Source organism: Thalassophryne amazonica, chromosome 14 (assembly GCF_902500255.1).
Source record: "Thalassophryne amazonica chromosome 14, fThaAma1.1, whole genome shotgun sequence".
NCBI lineage: Eukaryota > Metazoa > Chordata > Actinopteri > Batrachoidiformes > Batrachoididae > Thalassophryne > Thalassophryne amazonica.
The window spans coordinates 26,162,071-26,180,759 of NC_047116.1; the positions used below are offsets into that span (position 1 = coordinate 26,162,071).

Genomic DNA, 18,689 nt, shown 5'->3' on the forward strand with positions numbered 1-18,689 from the left:
GTGAAAATAAAAATCCTGCATTAATAATTTTGTCAAGTATAAATAAATAAAATGACTGGGCTCGGATCTTTGATGTAACTGAATTTAACACCCTTGGAAGTAGCAAACTTTCATAAGGTAGAACCTTGATTCATGTCAATAAATGAATACTTTTTTTTGTTTTAGATCAAATTAATCCTTTCACACATATCTCTGTAGTTTCTTGCATAGTCTAAAAGAGCAGCCGTGTGAGCACCACAATGAGTTTAATCTGTCAAGGAAAACGGGCAGCATAATGGGTGCCCTCTGGACATAGATGAACCTGAAGGGGGAAACGATGAACAGATTTATGGTTGTGGTCGTATCTGCAGATGTCGAAAGCAAGTGCTCTTTGCTGTGATAGGGTGTTTATTATATGTGGAGCCCAGTGTGCCCTTGTAGGCCTTGGACTTCCAGGGCAAAGCGATTGCTTTTCGTGTGTCATTAATCCAAGTCTTCACAGCTTGCAGGCCACCATGGTAATCCACTTGGTTTGATAATTAAGTGTTACCTTCACAGAGGGTACAACAGCATATGTCGAACAGGCAACAAGGTGACTAAATGTGATTTCAGTGAGTTTTCAATGAAGAAAACGTATGGTATCTTCAGAAATGGCTAATTTGTCATGATATCAACAGTGATGGCAATTTTTTTATTGAAAGCAGGTTAAATGCCCACCCTAAATTAAATTAGTTATTAAAGTTGTTTAAAAGCCCACCAAAAAATAAAGAAACAACAGCTCTCCCTGCATCCCACAATCAAGTTTTATGTCTCTTTTTTCAGAACAACCTGTGCTTTCAGAATATATATGTTTTTGTTGTGTTTTATAAGTGTAATAAAGGTTTATAATCAAAAATAGGCAAGGAAAAAAATAAGCGAAAAATAATTTTCCACACACATTTATTCAAAACACACAGCAAACTATAATAAACAAATGTTTTGACACTTTATAAAGGTAATTTGAGGTCTTGTGTGAAAGTCTGTACAACAAAAAGGTTCAAACAATAAACACAAATGCACATTTTGAACAATATATACAAAACGGTCTATGCGTTTTGTTGTCCATTGATATGGTAAACAGTGCTTTACGCGGAGAAAGCAACAGAGTTATCCAATAACATTCACATGCAAACTAGTGGAGCAATCCTGATAGTTACACACTCTTTGTTTGAGCACGTGAGATTGTCATCAGAGGCTCTCCGTCTGCTCCTGCTTTCACTGATCGCTGTGCATAATGGCGCAGGGTGCATTGAGTATGTACTAATAGTATGTACTCATTGGAGCACCCAGGGGGCTATTCAAACCGGCCAACTAGTAACATATCACTCCTGAAAACGATCTTTGGCTTTTCACGTGAGGTAAATCTGCCCTACGATTGGATTTTGGAAAACCATGTGACGGTGAATTAATTCCAATTGGACACTCACATTACGCATGTCGTCACACAGCTTCTATGAGGAGTACAAAGATGGCCAATGGCTGGCTCGAAAGTCCGCGGAGTTAACTTTTCAGCAAAAAAAAAAGTAAGTTTCTATCTCATATCATTCAAAAGTTATTTATAATTTAGTAAGGCTTGGTGTTAGCTGTCGTATACGACGCCGTCGGCCCCAGAGGGTTAAGCAACAAGAAAACAGAAGAAATACTAATGTGATTGCCGGCCACCAGCCCTAAGCTTCACTGACAGACCCAGACTGTAGATAAAGTTGAGGCTGTGGTACGCTCCGTTTCCTAATAAAATGAATTTAAAAGAGTAAAAAGCATAGTAACAAACTATGCCAGTACGCTAGACATACAAAAGGGTAAATAAGTACGTCTTAAGTCTGGACTTGAAAGTCTTTACAGAAATTGACTGTTTTATTGATGCAGGAAGATCATTCCGCAGAACAGGCAAAAAATGCAAAAAAAAAAAACTTTTCACAATGTTTTTCCACACCACGTCCATGCCTTTTATATACTTATGATGACATCATCAGTGTGCACTGGTAGTAGTCACATGACAATGACGCCAGTTTGACAGTTCGCAGTACGAGAGTTGCACACAAGGCGGAACAGATCTGGTACTAAACAAGTGAGTTATTTGGGATTTATTTTGGTATTTGTGATGCAATCAGACATTTTATTGAAATACATGGGGGGTGGGCTTTCCGACAGACAGTATTGCCACGCTCATGCGACCACCCTCCCCCTCTTCAGGGCATTCCTATGTGCAAAGTACTATAGTTCAAAGTTATTGATTATCTCTAATCTAAAAAGAAAAAGAAAAATCACACATTCATAATTATTATTATTAAGAATAACTATATATGGCTTTCCCAAGAATCACAGCACTGACCAAAAAAAGAAAAATATTTACATTAAAGAATGGTGACTAAAGTATATTCCAATGTTTGCTGGTGGGTGTATAAATACTAATGTGATAAGATTACATGAAAAATAGAATAGAAAATAAAAATAGAATATAAGTGAGTATATCTGGTAAAATTATTGCACAGGATAAATTGCACAGTTGTGCATGTAATAAAGCACAAAAGGTGGCGGTAGAAGTAATTAATAGTGCACAGTCAGTAGGTGGTTATGGTGCTAAAACAATTTGTAGTATTATACATTCTGACTGCAGTAGGAATAAATGACCTGTGGAGGCGTTCTGTTTTGCACCTAGGGTGCAACAATCTATTACTGAAGGAGCTGCTTAACCCTCTGGGGTCCAAGGGCATTTTTTTGGACAGTTCACTCACCAGAACATGGCCTGTGAGGCTTCATCACGGCGTTGCTGTGCGCCATGCGGCACCGCTGCGATGCGCGAAGCCTCCGCTCCTCTTTCCATGACAAAAACTCCTGTAACAGTGGAATGTGCCGTTCATTTCCAAACTGGACGCTGTGTTTTATCTGGGACGTCGTCTGACTAGCACAGGAATTGTGAAAAGACGTGGACATCAGCACTTTTTCGGCACATTGAGACAGACGTGCGGAGGAATTCCGCACGTCGCGGCGCTGCCGCATGGCGCAAAGCAACGTCGTGATGAAGCCTCATGGGACATGTTCTGGCATGTCCAGGCACATTCACAATTTCTTGGATAATCACTCGATGGAAAAACCACCGACAGCTGTCTGAACGCCGTCTCAAAGCCATCCTGTGAGACCAAAACGGAGGTGTTCCTTTGTCTCGCTCCATCAGCAAATCGGTCATGACGTGCGAAGCCTCCACTCGGCTTTCCATGACAAAATCTTTTGTTAAAAGTGAAATCTGCTGGAAAATGGCTGATGTCCAGCTCTTGTGATAACCAGAGAAAGTGCACACAATGGTCACGGATCCACAGAGCCATCTGTTTAGAAATGATCCGGTGGTTTGTGGCTCTCGATGGCGGCACGGAGCGTGGCGCGCCAAGCGTCCTTAAAGCCGTCCTTAAAGCCGTCCTTAAAGCCGTCCTTAAAGCCGTCCTTAAAGCTGTAGTAACAGTCCTTATTCTCTGTGAAGCCCGCAAAATTTTCACCGAAAGCCAGATAAATTTTTCGAATGCTTTCCAGCTGCCAGTCTCTAACAGTTTCTGAAAAAATTCTGATGGAAAAAAGTCCAAATCATTCCGCCATTTCCTGACAATGAAAATCCGCGGAGAGGGTGGACCACTCCTCACTCAAAGCCTGCTCACAGGCGAATGACGCAACCAACAGGAGTGGAAAAACTCACGCATGCGCACGAGGGTTCAAGCTTGTCTGACGCAATCACACGTGATTCAAATCCATATGGTTTTTTAAAAAAAATAAAAAGGTTGGTTTCTTTTCTAATAGACCTCATATATGCTTTTGTTGTGTTTTATAAGAGTGATAAAGGTTTACAAACAAAAATAAGAAAGAAAAAATTAAAGCGGAAAATAATTTTTCACACACATTTATTCAAAACACACAGCAAACTATAATAAACAACTGTTTTGACACTTTATAAAGGTAATTTGAGGTCTTGTGTGAAAGACTGTACAACAAAAAGGTTCAAACAATAAACACAAGTGCACATTTTGAACAATATACAAAATTGTCTATGCGTTTTGTTGTCCATTGATATGGTAAACAGTGCTTTATGCCAACAAAGCAACAGAGTTGAAGTCCAAAGTACATTCTAGGACAGAGCCAGCCCTTCTGACTAATCTGCTGAGTCGCTTCCTGTCCCTCTCAGAACTTCCACAGCTCCAGCAGACCACAGTGTAGAGTATGACTGATGCCATCACAGAGTCATAAAAGGTTTTCATCAGTGTCCTGCTCACAGCAAAGGACGTTAAAGATATGCTACAACAATGCACAAAAATCTCAAATAAAAGAGCTGATAATACAACAAAAAGGTGTGACTTACTTTTTTATAGCTTCATCAAAAATATAGTTGGTCATATTTTACAGCTCTTTGTTTGTTGCAGAGTTGTTATTGGGAGGAGTAAAAAAATTTTCATTATCTTACTGCCCATCCAATAAACTATCATCACTTTATTGTATTTTGTGTCATTCTTTTCAAAAATAAAATCTCTGTAGATGCCTCTGTAGATGAAGGAATGAATGAGCATTGAACCACTCTTGATTTCCACTTTGTACTGTACAATTTTTATTCATTTTTTTTCTCCTTTAAGACAGTGTAAAGGCACATTGGCAGGAAGAACTGAGCTTCTAAATTCCAGAAACAACTTGGCATTCTGCAGCAGCACGCGTGCAGCCTTCATCCATTTGCATAGTGTTCCTACCACTAACATTGAAGGTGTTCCACACACTTCACCTATCCAGGAATAAATTGTTTAAACTACATTTGGGAGTAGATGAAGCAGGCATTCACACGCATATGTTTAGTTTATGTTGAAACTTTCACTTTGGGAAAGACATTTTCAGTACTTTTCACCTATATATGAAATGGCTACTTATTCAAGACAAGCAGGCATTTGCAGCGTCTTTTTTGCAGACATTTGAGCACCTCAAACTCTGTAGGAAGTATATTTCAATTTGCCCCATCCTGTCGAGAATGTGTCATATTTGATGGTTGTTCAGTCATTAAAAATAACTGTGCCACCATCTCTGAGCTGAGGACGTTAAAGCATGTTTTAAAGCTACAGTGTGTAGGATTTAGAGACATCTAGTGGTAGGGTTGCAGATTGCATTATGCCATCAGTGGTCATGATTTTGCTTAATTTTATGTTTTTCTTTCTTTGGCAGTGGGGATTAATGCAGTTTTCTCTTCTTCTGACAAGCAATATGTACTATGACCCTCCATTTAAAAAAAAGCGGCTTCTCAAACTTATTAGCCTGTGCTAACAACCCAGAGACAGTGTATAGGGGGGGAACCACTGATTCCTCTTCCTTTTTTCTCAGTCTTGGGGTCGTGTCATGAAATACAAAAGATGGAGTCAGTATATCTCTTTTCAGCTACTGTATCTACATGGGGATGCAACATGGCCGCCTCCATGAGGAGGCCCACTCTCATGTCAGTATGAAGGTGTCATTCAAAATCAATGTGAATATATACTGATTTATTATTGCAGGTAAATTATACACTAATGACAAGATGGTTATGAATGCTATATTCCATTGCTGCTAATAAACGTCCCCAAATGCTAAACACTGTAGCTTTAAACTTGGGGAAGACCCAGAAGGTGCATAAATTCCAAAGATTATGGTGCACTCCATTTCTTGGATTTTCCAGTGCAGTTGATGGAGGATGGATTTTCCCAGGAACGTCTCCTGAAATTGTCATTCAACTTGTCAACTTGTTCGAACCCCACATACCTCAAAGTCACTATCCAAGATGGCTCAGTACTGCCCCACTGCTGTCTGAGAACATGGTGCTACAACATTTTTATGCATAAAATGTTGTATAATGTGTTGTTTAACGGCTTGTGGCGCTAATACTGGCTAACCCAGCAGATGTTGGTAAGAGCAGTGATTGTCGACACCGAGCAGTAAAACACTAATGTAACTTCTGCACCATCTGTTCTATTTGGTGGACTGCATATTTTTTGGAAGTACTGTATTCAGCCTGTTTTCTAAATTACGGTACTGTTTAGAAAATGGAACACAAAGTAGTGAGTTATGACTTCCGAGGAATATGGAAGACAGCATTATTTCATTCACACTTTGTTCCTGAATTCCCGCTTAGAGATTTGCAGCAGGCAGATTTTCATTTAGAAATTTTTAACATTTTGTCTTTTCAGGTTTGCCACATAACCAAAAAGCCAAGTCTACAAGGCATCTGCTTCAGAAAATGTTAGCCATTTAGTAGTTATTTGAACATGAAAAGTACTCTGATGCATTTACAGAGATGTGTAAGGAGCTATAACTTCTACACTGTGGACAAGCGGCTGTGTTTTTAGTGGCCATCAGTCCTAGGCTTTGTAAATGAAAGAAACTGACAAATATACTAATTTCAAACTATATGAACAATCAAAGTGAAGAACAACTATTCACAACAAAATAAAAGTAAAGAGTAATATAATTAAAAATATATACAAAATGTCACTTTATTGCTTCACTGCTTCACCTCAGGGAGCTTTGGTGGCTGCTTGCCGCTTGCTTTTTTGGCGCTACACACAGATCCATAAACGTGCCAGAAAATGTCTCATGTGAGTCCGCTTACTAAATAGGAGCATCAGAGGATTCAGTGCACTCCAGCTCTTAAAGAGGATAACAAATGCCAATCTGACTGATTTATTTCATTTTATGTCCAAAACATACAGATACAGTCCAAGAGTTTCAGGATAAAAAAAAAAAGGTCAAATTTTTCCAAAATATGCTGAATTTTTCAGGATAGGTCCAGAAAATGTGTAAAATCTTATAATAAAGTTCTCCCCAAATCCCCCTTCTGGCTTTTTCAAAATCCAACATGGTGTCCAAAATGGCTGCCATTTCACTTTTTTTTAAACGTTTGCTTCGGGAAAGGTTAGAAACCTAATTTAAGTGTCTAGATGTATGTATTAAGGCATGAGAAACTCCTCGCAAGAGACGTTTTGAGCATTGGAAATGTCGAAATCTAAGATTGTGGCCATGTTGGAATCCAAAATGGCTGCCATTGTATTTATATATTTTTTAATTGAATTCTCACTTGCATTTTTCCCTTTAGATTATTTCTTCTTTCAGTCACATTTCACATTTTTGAGACACACACACACACACACACACAAAAAAAAACTGACCACCAATGTTTGTAGAGTTGAAAAGAATAGCTGTGAAGGTTTATAGAAAGCCCTTTGGGACTTTCTTTATCCTGTCCATAAGCAAATGCTTTGGCATGTGATAATAATTATGCGTAAGGTAGCAGAAGTATGTGAATTCACAGCTCTGTCTATGACATCTAGATATTATCTAAGGTAGAGGTCTCAAACTGATTCCAGAAAGTGCCAAGAGGGTGCAGGTTTTCTTGGTAACCACCCACTCCACTGGTTGATTTCACCGATTAACTGATTCCATCTGCTCAAACTGATGTTAATCTCCTGGTGGGTGGTTGCAAAGACAACCTGCACCCTCTCAGTCCTTTCTGGAATCAGTTTGAGACCTCTGATCTAGGGAATTCACACCTAAAACCTAGATAATCATAGTAAAGAGTTTCTCATGCTCTAAACATTTATTCAGACAGTTAAATCAGGTTTATAAACTTTCCAGGAGTAAAGATATATACTTAAAAAAAAACTGAAATGGCGGCCATTTTGGACGCCATCTTAGATTTTTGAAAAGCCCTAAAGGGGTTCTTTGGGGACTTTTAATATGTTGATCCACACTTTTTTCTGGACCTATCCGGAAAATTTCAGCTTATTCTGCAAAATTTCCATTATTTGATGATTTTTGAGCTCGTGGTCTTGGACTAATACCAAAATACAACCCGTTTCACGCTGTGTCTTAATAGCTACATAGGAGTTGGACAAGCCCCAAATACACTTTAGGTATGAGCTTTAGACGGTGCGCTAGCGTTACAGATCATCCTGTTCATGCTACCTTGAACACGACACTTCTTCTGCATTGTCCCAGTCCACTCCGCTGTAAATGGGAACCTGTTGTGACTTGGAAAGTAACCTGCAATGGACTTGCATGCCGTTGCATCTGCTTGACAGTATAGATTTCGGGGATAAGCGCCAATGGGCCTCAGGGCGTAAATAGGATTTACTGACAGGACTGATTTTAGAGCATCAAGCTGTGACCCGTCGTAAAATTTATAGGATGAAAGAAACCACTTTTGGTAAATGTGCTTTACAGTGATGCATCACATTCACCCATAAACACACACACACTGATTTCATTCCATAGTTAAAGAAGAGCTTCAGAAAAACTTCAGATTATCTGTAAAAATACAAGTATTACTGTGGGTTAAAATAATCTTTTTCTTTGACTCTTGCTTATTTTATGACACAAGGCTTATCTCTGTCAAGGTGTGTAGTACTGCGCGAGTGCTTCCTGCCTTCCAGAAGTTTTTAATCACTTTTAGGAAGATTTCTGTGATGGCAAAGAGGATTTGTGTCTTATTTAGAAATCTGCTGCTTTGACACATGATGCAACAAAGGAGGAGGCCTGCGTTGTCTGCTCGGTGCTCGCTCCGTCCTTAATACACATTGTGTGATTAGTGTTTGAGTGGAATAAAAAGCCGTATGTGTGTGTGTGTGTGTGCGTGTGTGTTGTTGTGCCTGTTTGTCATCATCCGTTTGGCTGTGAGTGGTTTGAGATGGACGGTGGTTCTCTAAAAGCCACTCTGTGTAATGAAAGCCGCGCAGCTCGCCAGAACAGCAGCCGCCTCTCTCATGCTGCTGTCAAATACTTGCTGGTCCAGCAAATATGAATCTCCAAATGTCTGATTCAGCTCTTATCGTCTGATTAAAGGGTGGCATTTGGTCGCGTGGCTGACGGCAACTCCAATTTCATCAGTTTTTGGGGAAGACAAGGTTTTTTGTGCACTATGTTTGCTTCATTGTTATTTTGCAGGTAGAGGTTTTAAATACGTCGATGACAGTGTGATGTTTGCTTTTGAAACATATTTTCTGCAGGGCTCTTGCTCAGTGATCAGCTCAGGTCTGAGCACATGCTGGTGTCACGCTTCACCGGATCCACACCGCCGCAGAACTGGTAGAGATAACAACAAATAATCATGAAATATTTATTTTTCAATGGTATTGGCCTGTGTACACTATGCAGTGTTCAGGACTTTATGTCATCATGCTTCCTCCTGTCTGCAGGTGTGTGGACACATTCTCAATAACTCATTAGCAGTCACTTGATTCTTGTACCATAGTTACCGCTTGGGGAATAGATGAGCTGATTATATTTTAAGGGTGTTTGCTATTTGTGTTTGTATGTTTATCAGATAGCGATCCCTGTTTTCAATGAACACGATAACTCATTAACAGCACATGGGAGTCGCTTCATACTTTTAACTTAGGTACTCAGGCACCTCCTGGTAAATAGATGAGCTGATTCAATTTTAAATATGTTTGCTTCTTATACTTCTGTATTAATAATGTACCAGTCCTTATTTTTGTGAATATGATAACCAGTTAACAACACATGGTAGTCACTTGATACCTACACCTTAGGTACTTAGGTAACCCCTGGGGACTAGATGGGCTGATTAGAATTTAAGGGAGTTTGCTACTTATACTTCTATATTAATGGCGTAGCAGTCCTTATGTTTTGTGAATATGATAACCAGTTAACAGCACAGGGTAGTCACTTGATACTTACACCTTAGGTACTTAGGTAACGCCTGGGGACTAGATGGGCTGATTAGAATTTAAGGGAGTTTGCTACTTATACTTCTATATTAATGGCGTAGCAGTCCTTATGTTTTGTGAATATGATAACCAGTTAACAGCACAGGGTAGCCGCTTAATACTTACACCTGAAGTACTTATTTATCCCCTGGGGAATAGATGAGGTGATTAAGAGGGTTTACAACCTATACTTGTATGTTAATGAGATATCAGCCCTTCTTAGTTGTGAACACGATAACTCCTTAACAGAACATGCTGTGATACTTACACTTGATACTTACACCTGAAGTACTTGTGTGTCCCCTGGGTGTCAGCTTCTGCCCCGGCTTGGGGTTCCTGTCTGAGTTCTTTGCATAATTTCCTCTGTGGTTTGCCGGTTTTTACTTTGTCATGTAAATCTCAGTTTGGTTCTATTTATTGCTTTTCTTTGTTTTACACTTTCGTCACTAGTTCATTCTTTGGTTTTTGTTTTCTTTCACTTTTGGTCCCTTACGTTTTGTCTTAGTTTAGTTCTGTTTATCACATTTATTGTATTATGCTTTCATCACAGGCTTTTGTTATTATTTATCTTCAGTGTTTCTTGTCAGATTATATTCCGTTTGTTATTTATTGCATTCTCTGTTTATCAGTTATCTTGTTTTATTTATTGCATTATTCTGTAGTCACCTTTTTTATTCTCTGTTTAACCAATGGTTTGTTTTGCTATCATCATTTATTGTATTCACTTTTACGTCTCAGCCAATATCAGTTCCGTCCTAGTTTGGTTTATTGTTAGGTTTCTTGCTTTTCCCCTTTTTATACTAGTCACAGTATTTCTTAGTTTCGCCCCTTTTGTTTTGCTCACATATTATTGTTTGTCTGGAATACGTCACACTGTTCACAGTTTTTCTGTCACTTACTTCTCTTGCTTTGCACCTCTTTGTTTTTCGCTCCCGCACTCTCTTGCCTTTCTTCCCTCTTCTTCCCTCCTTATTTAAGCCCTCACAGTTCCACAGCTCACTGCCTGATTGTTGACTTTGTTCAATTTCTTGCATTTGTCCAGTTTGCTCTCTAGTGTTTTTGACCTTGCTTGTGCACTCCAACCTCCGCCTCGCTGTTATCCTGAACTCAGCCTATTTTTGACTCTGCCTTTGTTTTTGCCTCTTACTCCATTTGTATGAACTCTGCTTGTTTTTGGACCACGACCCAGCCTGTGCCATGTCTGATACCTCTGCCTATATGCCTGATTACCTGTGCACCGAATCCAATTTCTGGTTACCAGATAAAGCCTTTTACTCATCTCAGTCGGCCATGTCTGTGAGTCTGCAGTCTCCTACTGTTTCCTTTGTCAAGCCACCACGAGTCCTGACACTGGGGAATAGATGAGCTATTGGATTTTAAGGGAGTTTGCTACTTATACGTCTATATTAATGTGCTCTCACTCCTTATGTTTTGTGAACATGATGACCCGTTAACAGAACATGCTAATCACTTGATACCTACACCTGAAGTATTTGAGTGTCCCCTGGGGAATAGATGAGCTGATTAGATTTTAAGGGTGTTTGCTGCTTATGCTTCTATATTAATGAGCTATCAGTCCTTATGTTTTGTGATCATGATAACCGGTTAATAAAACATGCTAATCACTTTATACTTATACCTGAAGTATTTGAGTGTCCCCTGGGGAATAGATGAGCTGATTAGATTTTAAGGGTGTTTGCTGCTTATGCTTCTATATTAATGAGCTATCAGTCCTTATGTTTTGTGATCATGATAACCGGTTAATAAAACATGCTAATCACTTTATACTTATACCTGAAGTACTTATTCATCCCCTGGGGAATAGATGGGCTGATTAGAATTTAAGGGTGTTTGCTACTTATACTTCTATATTAATGGGATATCAGTCCTTATTTTTTGTGAACATGATAACTCATTAACAGCACATGGTAATCTCTTGATACCTACACCTGAAGTATTTGAGTGTCCCCTGGGGAATAGATGAGCTCATTAAATTTTAAGGGTGTTTGCTGATTATGCTTCTATATTAATGAGTCCTTATGTTTTGTTATCATGATAACCGAAGAGGAAGCAGAGACTGGGGACTCAGAGGCTGACTCATCCATTACCCAGGCCGAAGTCACCGAGGTGGTTAGAAAGCTCCTCGGTGGCAAGGCTCCTGGGGTGGATGAAATCCGTCCTGAGTACCTTAAGTCTCTGGATGTTGTGGGGCTGTCTTGGCTGACACGCCTCTGCAACATCGCGTGGTGATCGGGGACAGTGCCTCTGGATTGGCAGACCGGGGTGGTGGTCCCTCTTTTTAAGAAGGGGGACTGGAGGGTGTGTTCCAACTATAGGGGATCACACTCCTCAGCCTCCCCGGTAAGGTCTATTCCAGAGTACTGGAGAGGAGAATTTGACCGATGGTCGAACCTCGGATTCAGGAGGAGCAGTGTGGTTTTCGTCCTGGTCGCGGCACACTGGACCAGCTCTACACGCTCCATCGGGTGCTCGAGGGTTCATGGGAGTTCGCCCAACCAGTCCACATGTGTTTTGTGGATCTGGAGAAGGCGTTCGACCGTGTCCCTCGGGGCACCCTGTGGGGAGTGCTCCGGGAGTATGGGGTCCGGGGTCCTTTGCTAAGGGCTATCCGGTCCCTGTACGACCGCAGCAGGAACTTGGTTTGCATTGCCGGTAGTAAGTCAAACCTGTTTCCAGTGCACATTGGCCTCCGCCAGGGCTGCCCTTTGTCACCGGTTCTGTTCATTATTTTTATGGACAGAATTTCTAGGCGCAGCCAGGGTGCAGAGGGGGTCTGGTTTGGGAACCACAAAATCTCATCTCTGCTGTTTGCGGACGATGTGGTTCTGTTGGCTTCGTCAAATCAGGACCTTCAGCGTGCACTGGGGTGGTTTGCAGCCCTCTTCAGGTCGGTGGAGTGTCCTTGCCTCAAGTGGAGGAGTTTAAGTATCTCGGGGACTTGTTCACGAGTGAGGGATGGATGGAGCGTGAGATCGATAGACAGATCGGTGCAGCATCTGCAGTGATGCGGTCGCTGTATCGGACCGTCGTGGTGAAGAGAGAGCTGAGTAGGGGGGCAAAGCTCTCGATTTACCGATCGATCTACGTTCCGATCCTCACCTATGGTCATGAGATTTGGCTCATGACCGAAAGAACAAGATCGCGAGTACAAGCGGCCGAGATGAGTTTCCTCCACAGGGTGGCTGGGCGCTCCCTTAGAGATAGGGTGAGGAGCTCGGTCACTCGGGAGGAGCTCGGAGTCGAGCCGCTGCTCCTCCACGTCGAAAGGAGTCAGTTGAGGTGGCTCGGGCATCTTTTCCGGATGCCCCCTGGACGCCTCGCTGGAGAGGTGTTCCGGGCACATCCCACTGGGAGGAGGCCCCGGGGAAGACCCAGGACACGCTGGAGGGACTACATCTCTCGGCTGGCTTGGGAACACCTTGGGGTTCCCCCGGAGGAGCTGGGGGAGGTGTGTGTGGATCGGGAGGTCTGGGCGGCTTTGCTTGAGCTGCTGCCCCCACGACCCGACTCCGGATAAAGCGGAAGAAAATGGATGGATGGATAACCGGTTAATAAAACATGCTAATCACTTTATACTTACACCTGAAGTACTTATTTATCCCCTGGGGAATAGATTAGCTGATTATGGGGGTTTGCAACTTATGCTTGCATATTAATGAGCTCTCACTCCTTATGTTTTTTGAACACGATGACCCGTTAACAGTACATGCTAATCACTTGATACCTACACCTGAAGTATTTGAGTGTCCCCTGGGGAATAGATGAGCTGATGAGATTTCAAGGGTGTTTGCTTCTTATGCTTCTATATTAATGAGCTGTCAGTCCTTATGTTTTGTGATCATGATAACCAGTTAATAAAACATGCTAATCACTTGATACTTACACTTGATGTACTTGTGTGTCCCCTGGGGAATAGATGGACTGATTAGAATTTAAGGGAGTTTGCTACTTATACTTCTATATTAATGAGCTCTCACTCCTTATGTTTTGTGAATACGATGACCTGTTAACAGAACATGCTAATCACTTGATACCTACACCTGAAGTGTTTGAGTGTCCCCTGGGGAATAGATGAGCTGATGAGATTTTAAGTGTGTTTGCTGCTTATGCTTCTATATAAGTGAGTCCTTATGTTTTGTTATCATGATAACCAGTTAATAAAACATGCTAATCACTTTATACTTACACCTGAAGTACTTATTTATCCCCTGGGGAATAGATTAGCTGATTATGGGGGTTTGCAACATATGCTTGCATATTAATGAGACATCAGTCCTTATGTTTTGTGAACACGATAACTCCTTAACAGAATATTCTAATCACTTGATACTTACACCTGAAGTACTTGTGTGTCCCCTGGGGAATAGATGAGCAGGATTTCTACTTATGAGATATCAGCCCTTCTTTTTGTGAACATAATAGCTCAATAACTGTATGTAATAGTCACTTGATACTCACAATATCAGGTACGTGGGTACCTCCTGGGTAATGGATGAGCTGATTAGATTTTAATATTTGCTGCTTATCCTCATATATTAGTGAGATATTGGTCCTTATTTTAATATGTTACATGATTCATCCTTCCACTATAAGCACATACATGGATATGCTAAGAAGAATACACATTTATAATTATAGGATATTACTTAATTCAATTATACCTCCTTTTATTTAAAAAATCTTTTCTAACGTTGCGAGATAAGGCAATGTGGAAGATCTTGTGGGTTTTTTCTTCTTTTTCTTTCAGTCCATGTAATCACGTACAGGTTTGAACTCCACAGCATCACAAGATGTTAGATCCCAGACATTCTGCCGTACGGCTGAACTCCTCTAGTCGGCTTTTGATCAGAGAGCAATCACCCCCTAGACTGAAGTAAAGAGGAGGCGAGCGAAGCAGGTCTTACTGATGGAGTTAAACGCAGACATCAGTGAGATGAGAAGCCGTCTGCTCGTGCAGCGCTTCAACTATTCTCTGTTTAAAGTTCCCGAAAGGTCTGTTTGATGGCTCAGATGCTCAAATGTCATCAGAGGTGCAATTAACTGTGGCTCCTTTTCCTGTTTAATTGAGAAAAGGACAATATAGCTCTGTACCATACACAGGCTATAAAAAGTGCAAAAACTGAGCATGTTTGCCATAAATTCTTAATCAGGTTCATGTAGAAGTCAGTGGTTGTTGGTTTAATGTTGTAGCTTTTTGTGCTTTCTTGCAAAACCTGCAAAAAGAATAATTGAGTTCTTGACTTTTGGCCACTTATACATGAAGTCTCACCAACTTATAAATATAAGCCACAGTATGCCAAACTGAAAAAAAAAAGAAATAAAAGTGTGCTTTACCCTGTAATGAGAACATATTTTGTGTTTTCTGGTACACACCATCACTGGAGTGGTGCTCATTAGAACTCCTACCTCCTGCAAGAGTTCTTCCTCTTATAACAACCGTTATTTTGAGTGCATTTCGTAACAAACACTTCATTATTTTGCTACCATTTGACTGCAGGGCAGCGGTGTAACTCATAAAATCCAGATAATGGACAAATAGTTGACCACTGGCAAACATAACCTGCTTGGAAGTGTTGAAGAGCCTGTAATGTACATCTTTTCAGTATGCTAATACGGGCCATCAGGTGTCTTACCAACAGATATTATCATCTGGAGACAAAAATAAATCCTTAGATAATGCAGAAATGTACCGAAAAGGGAGGAAACAAGTGGAAACCTCTGGTGCTGCAAAATGGTGCCAATGTGAAAGTGCAAAATACTGTAGTTCCTTTAATTGCCACTTCAGGGTGGCTTTAAAAAAAACAGTCAGCCTCCATAGATGTCCATGTTAAATTACCAGCTTTACAGCTTGGTACAAAAAAAAAAAAAAAAACAGCTTTGGTCTCTCTAGTTAGTTTCCCCGCTCATGACAACAGAAATAAATCTATCTATGTAGAGGCAACTTTCTACTGCAGTGTTTACAGGTTACATTCTTGAAGTATTTGTTTGTTGCAGTGTTTTATGCATTTATTTGTAGAACGTGCAGAAACATAATATACATATAATAATAATTTCAATAATACGAGTGCAAAAGAGAGCCTGACTAATGTATGATTTTTTGTAAACCAATACTGATTTTGATATTTGAATATTGTAAAATCCCATATGCTGATATATCGACCAGTAATCTTTTTTTTTCTAGAAACACAGCATAAACAAAGATTTCTCCTAACATTTGTTTGTGTGGTTTTTGTAAGGATGATTAGCAACTCACTATGAGCACGGATGATTTATATGTTGCTCAGTCTTATGTCAGCTGATTGGTGTGTTCCACAAATGTGTGTTGACAAAAGCGGAGCTGCAGAGTGCTCTTTTGTGGACAACTTATGCAATAATACCTTAGTTGATCTTCTGTTTGTCAGTTTTTATGGTCATTTTTTGGCTATTATAAACACTGATACTGATTTATCTCCAAGTAGCTTATATCAGGTGACTATATCAGCTTGCTGACTTATCGGTCAGGTTCTACAACTCCATCTTTAGCCTAGTTCAGTATGGCTATGCCATGTGTACTATAACTTATGTTTATCATAGTTCTTAATCATCATGAGTCCAGGGTTCAGTAAGATTTTTGTTTTTATTTTCTTATAGGTACAGTCGGACCTACATCACTTCCGCTTAGTTACGGCAGCCATTTTGGATTGCCGCTGACAACAAACTGTACGCACACTCACAGCCATTGTTGATATAGTCATCTTTACCACTGTTTATTCGCAAAGACCCCCCGATTTGGTCATGCCAAATGGCATATACGATATGATAAGATACGATACACTTTATTATCCCTTCCGGGAAATTTGTCTTGGACTCCAAGAGCTGCACAAGTGAGTATGTGGAGAGCCTTGTTAGGTGTGCAGAGGTTGCTGCAGTTAAAGTTAAAGCTGCTGCAGTTAAAAACCTCGTAGTTGGATCTCGGGATCGAGCTGACGACACGCTGAGAGGCGAGCTGCCATCTGTCTCAGCCCCTCCCCCACTGCGCCACTTGATGCTCTTAGCTGAGTGTTCCGCGGGGCCCGAAGTGTTCATAGCAGGCCCGGTCACCTGAATACCCCAGCTAGGAATAATGGAATTGGATTCCGGTTCTGTTTTGTCGGTTTTCGTTCTCTGAACTGGGGCCATGATTAAGAGGGACTGCCGGAGGCATTTGTATTGTGCTGCTAGAGGTGAAATTTTCGGACTGGCGCAAGATGGACAAAAGCGAAAGCATTTGCCAAGAATGTTTTCATTAATCACAGGTTTGAAGACGATCAGATACCGTCGTAGTTCCGACGGTAAAGGTTGCCAACTAGCGATCCGGTGACGTTATTCCTATGACCATCCTCGTTTACTCGGCTGATAGCAGCCAGCCATTTATCCCTTCTGTCTGGACTTTTGTGGCACTTTATGAGCTCAAACAAACAAAATGCACTTTTGATCTTTTAACTTATCATGGTTGGTACAGCCAACTACAGCACACTAAATTAAATTGTTAGTGCTTACAGAAGATGGTTGAGATGGACTAAAACGCTCACTCAATCTACAGTTTAGTTGTGCAATCCCTAAACTGTCACTGCAGCGTCAAAAGGATTTGTTGACTCTTAACACAGGCCTCCAATTGCAGATCATTGACACCCAACTGTGTATGTTTTTTGGCACAAATAAAAAGAATTGAAGAATACCCAATTGGTGGCTGAAAGCAGGCATAATCAGTAGCATAATCAGTGGCATAATCAGTGGTTAAAAAAAAAAAAAAAAAATAGTCATTTAAAACATTGTGAGAAATTGGAAAAGTTTAAACGTTTTTTTTTTTTTTTAATATTATGACACTGGGGTACATTGTAATCTATAAAATGCAAATGGGGTAATATGCATATTTTACTTTAATTTACAAATGCTTTGTTTTTATTCCATTAGTATATCCTGAAGTAAATAATTTCTGCTTGAATGTGCAAACGGCTGCTCAGTTATTTTGACGCCATGTTACAATTAAAGGCTGTCTTCAACAGAAGATAGTTTTGAGATGGTAACATTTTGGATTTATGGAAAAGTGTGTTAATAACCACTGCTGCCCACAGGCTGCATGGCGTATTTCTGTGCATTTAACCCTATCGTGTGGATATAAGCGTTTGTCCCCACAATCACTTGTATCATGGGCCGCATCCATATTGGATTGTCACCAGCACTAACCAGCTATTTCAATTTTCAATTTCAATTTATTTTCATTTATATAGCGCCAAATCACAACCGTGTTGCCTCAAGGTGCTTCACACAAGTAAGGTCTAACCTTACTAAACCCCAGAGCAGCAGTGGTAAGGAAAAACTGTTTGGAAAGTGAAGTACACGGACCCACACCAGGGGGCATGAATGAACGGCCAATAGGAAGTCTGAATAAATAACAATTTATTCTGCAAATGTGCACAAACAACCAGATATGCTTTTAGTCTGTCAATCACAAAACTCGGTGACGCGTGGGCAGGCCCGAAGGTAGGAGACGCCTAACTAGAGAAGTGCCGGGACCCACGAGGTTCCACCGCCAACGGAGACCTGCAACACACCGGAGCCGCCAAGTCCTGAGTCCCCAGGTGGCCACCGCTTCCAGCTCTCAGATCCGGTACTGCTGGCAGGAACAGATACAGGTTAAAGGTGGGTGTGTATACCCAGCAAACAGTCAGCAACTCACAGTTATCCTCTTGGAGGAATAAATCCAGATACTCCCAGAGTGCAGAGGAAAAACTGGAGGACGTGCAGTGTCAAATGTTATACTCAGTAGTAAGAAGTTAGGAGTGGAAACGCCAACTCCTCCAACTTCCACAAACTCGGCTACAAGCTGCAAGTATAAATCACAACTGCAAGACTTCAGAAAACAATGAATGTGCGTACGGCACAAAACGGCTGAGTCGGTTTACCTGAAGGGTA

At 40.8% G+C, this 18,689-nt stretch overlaps 1 protein-coding gene across 1 annotated transcript in view; it reads left to right on the forward strand.

Annotated features, from left to right (window-relative positions):
* Window positions 1-18,689, forward strand: part of hs6st3b (heparan sulfate 6-O-sulfotransferase 3b) — a 280,965-nt gene that overhangs the window by 46,842 nt on the left and 215,434 nt on the right. The gene's annotated exons all lie outside the window — the stretch shown is intronic.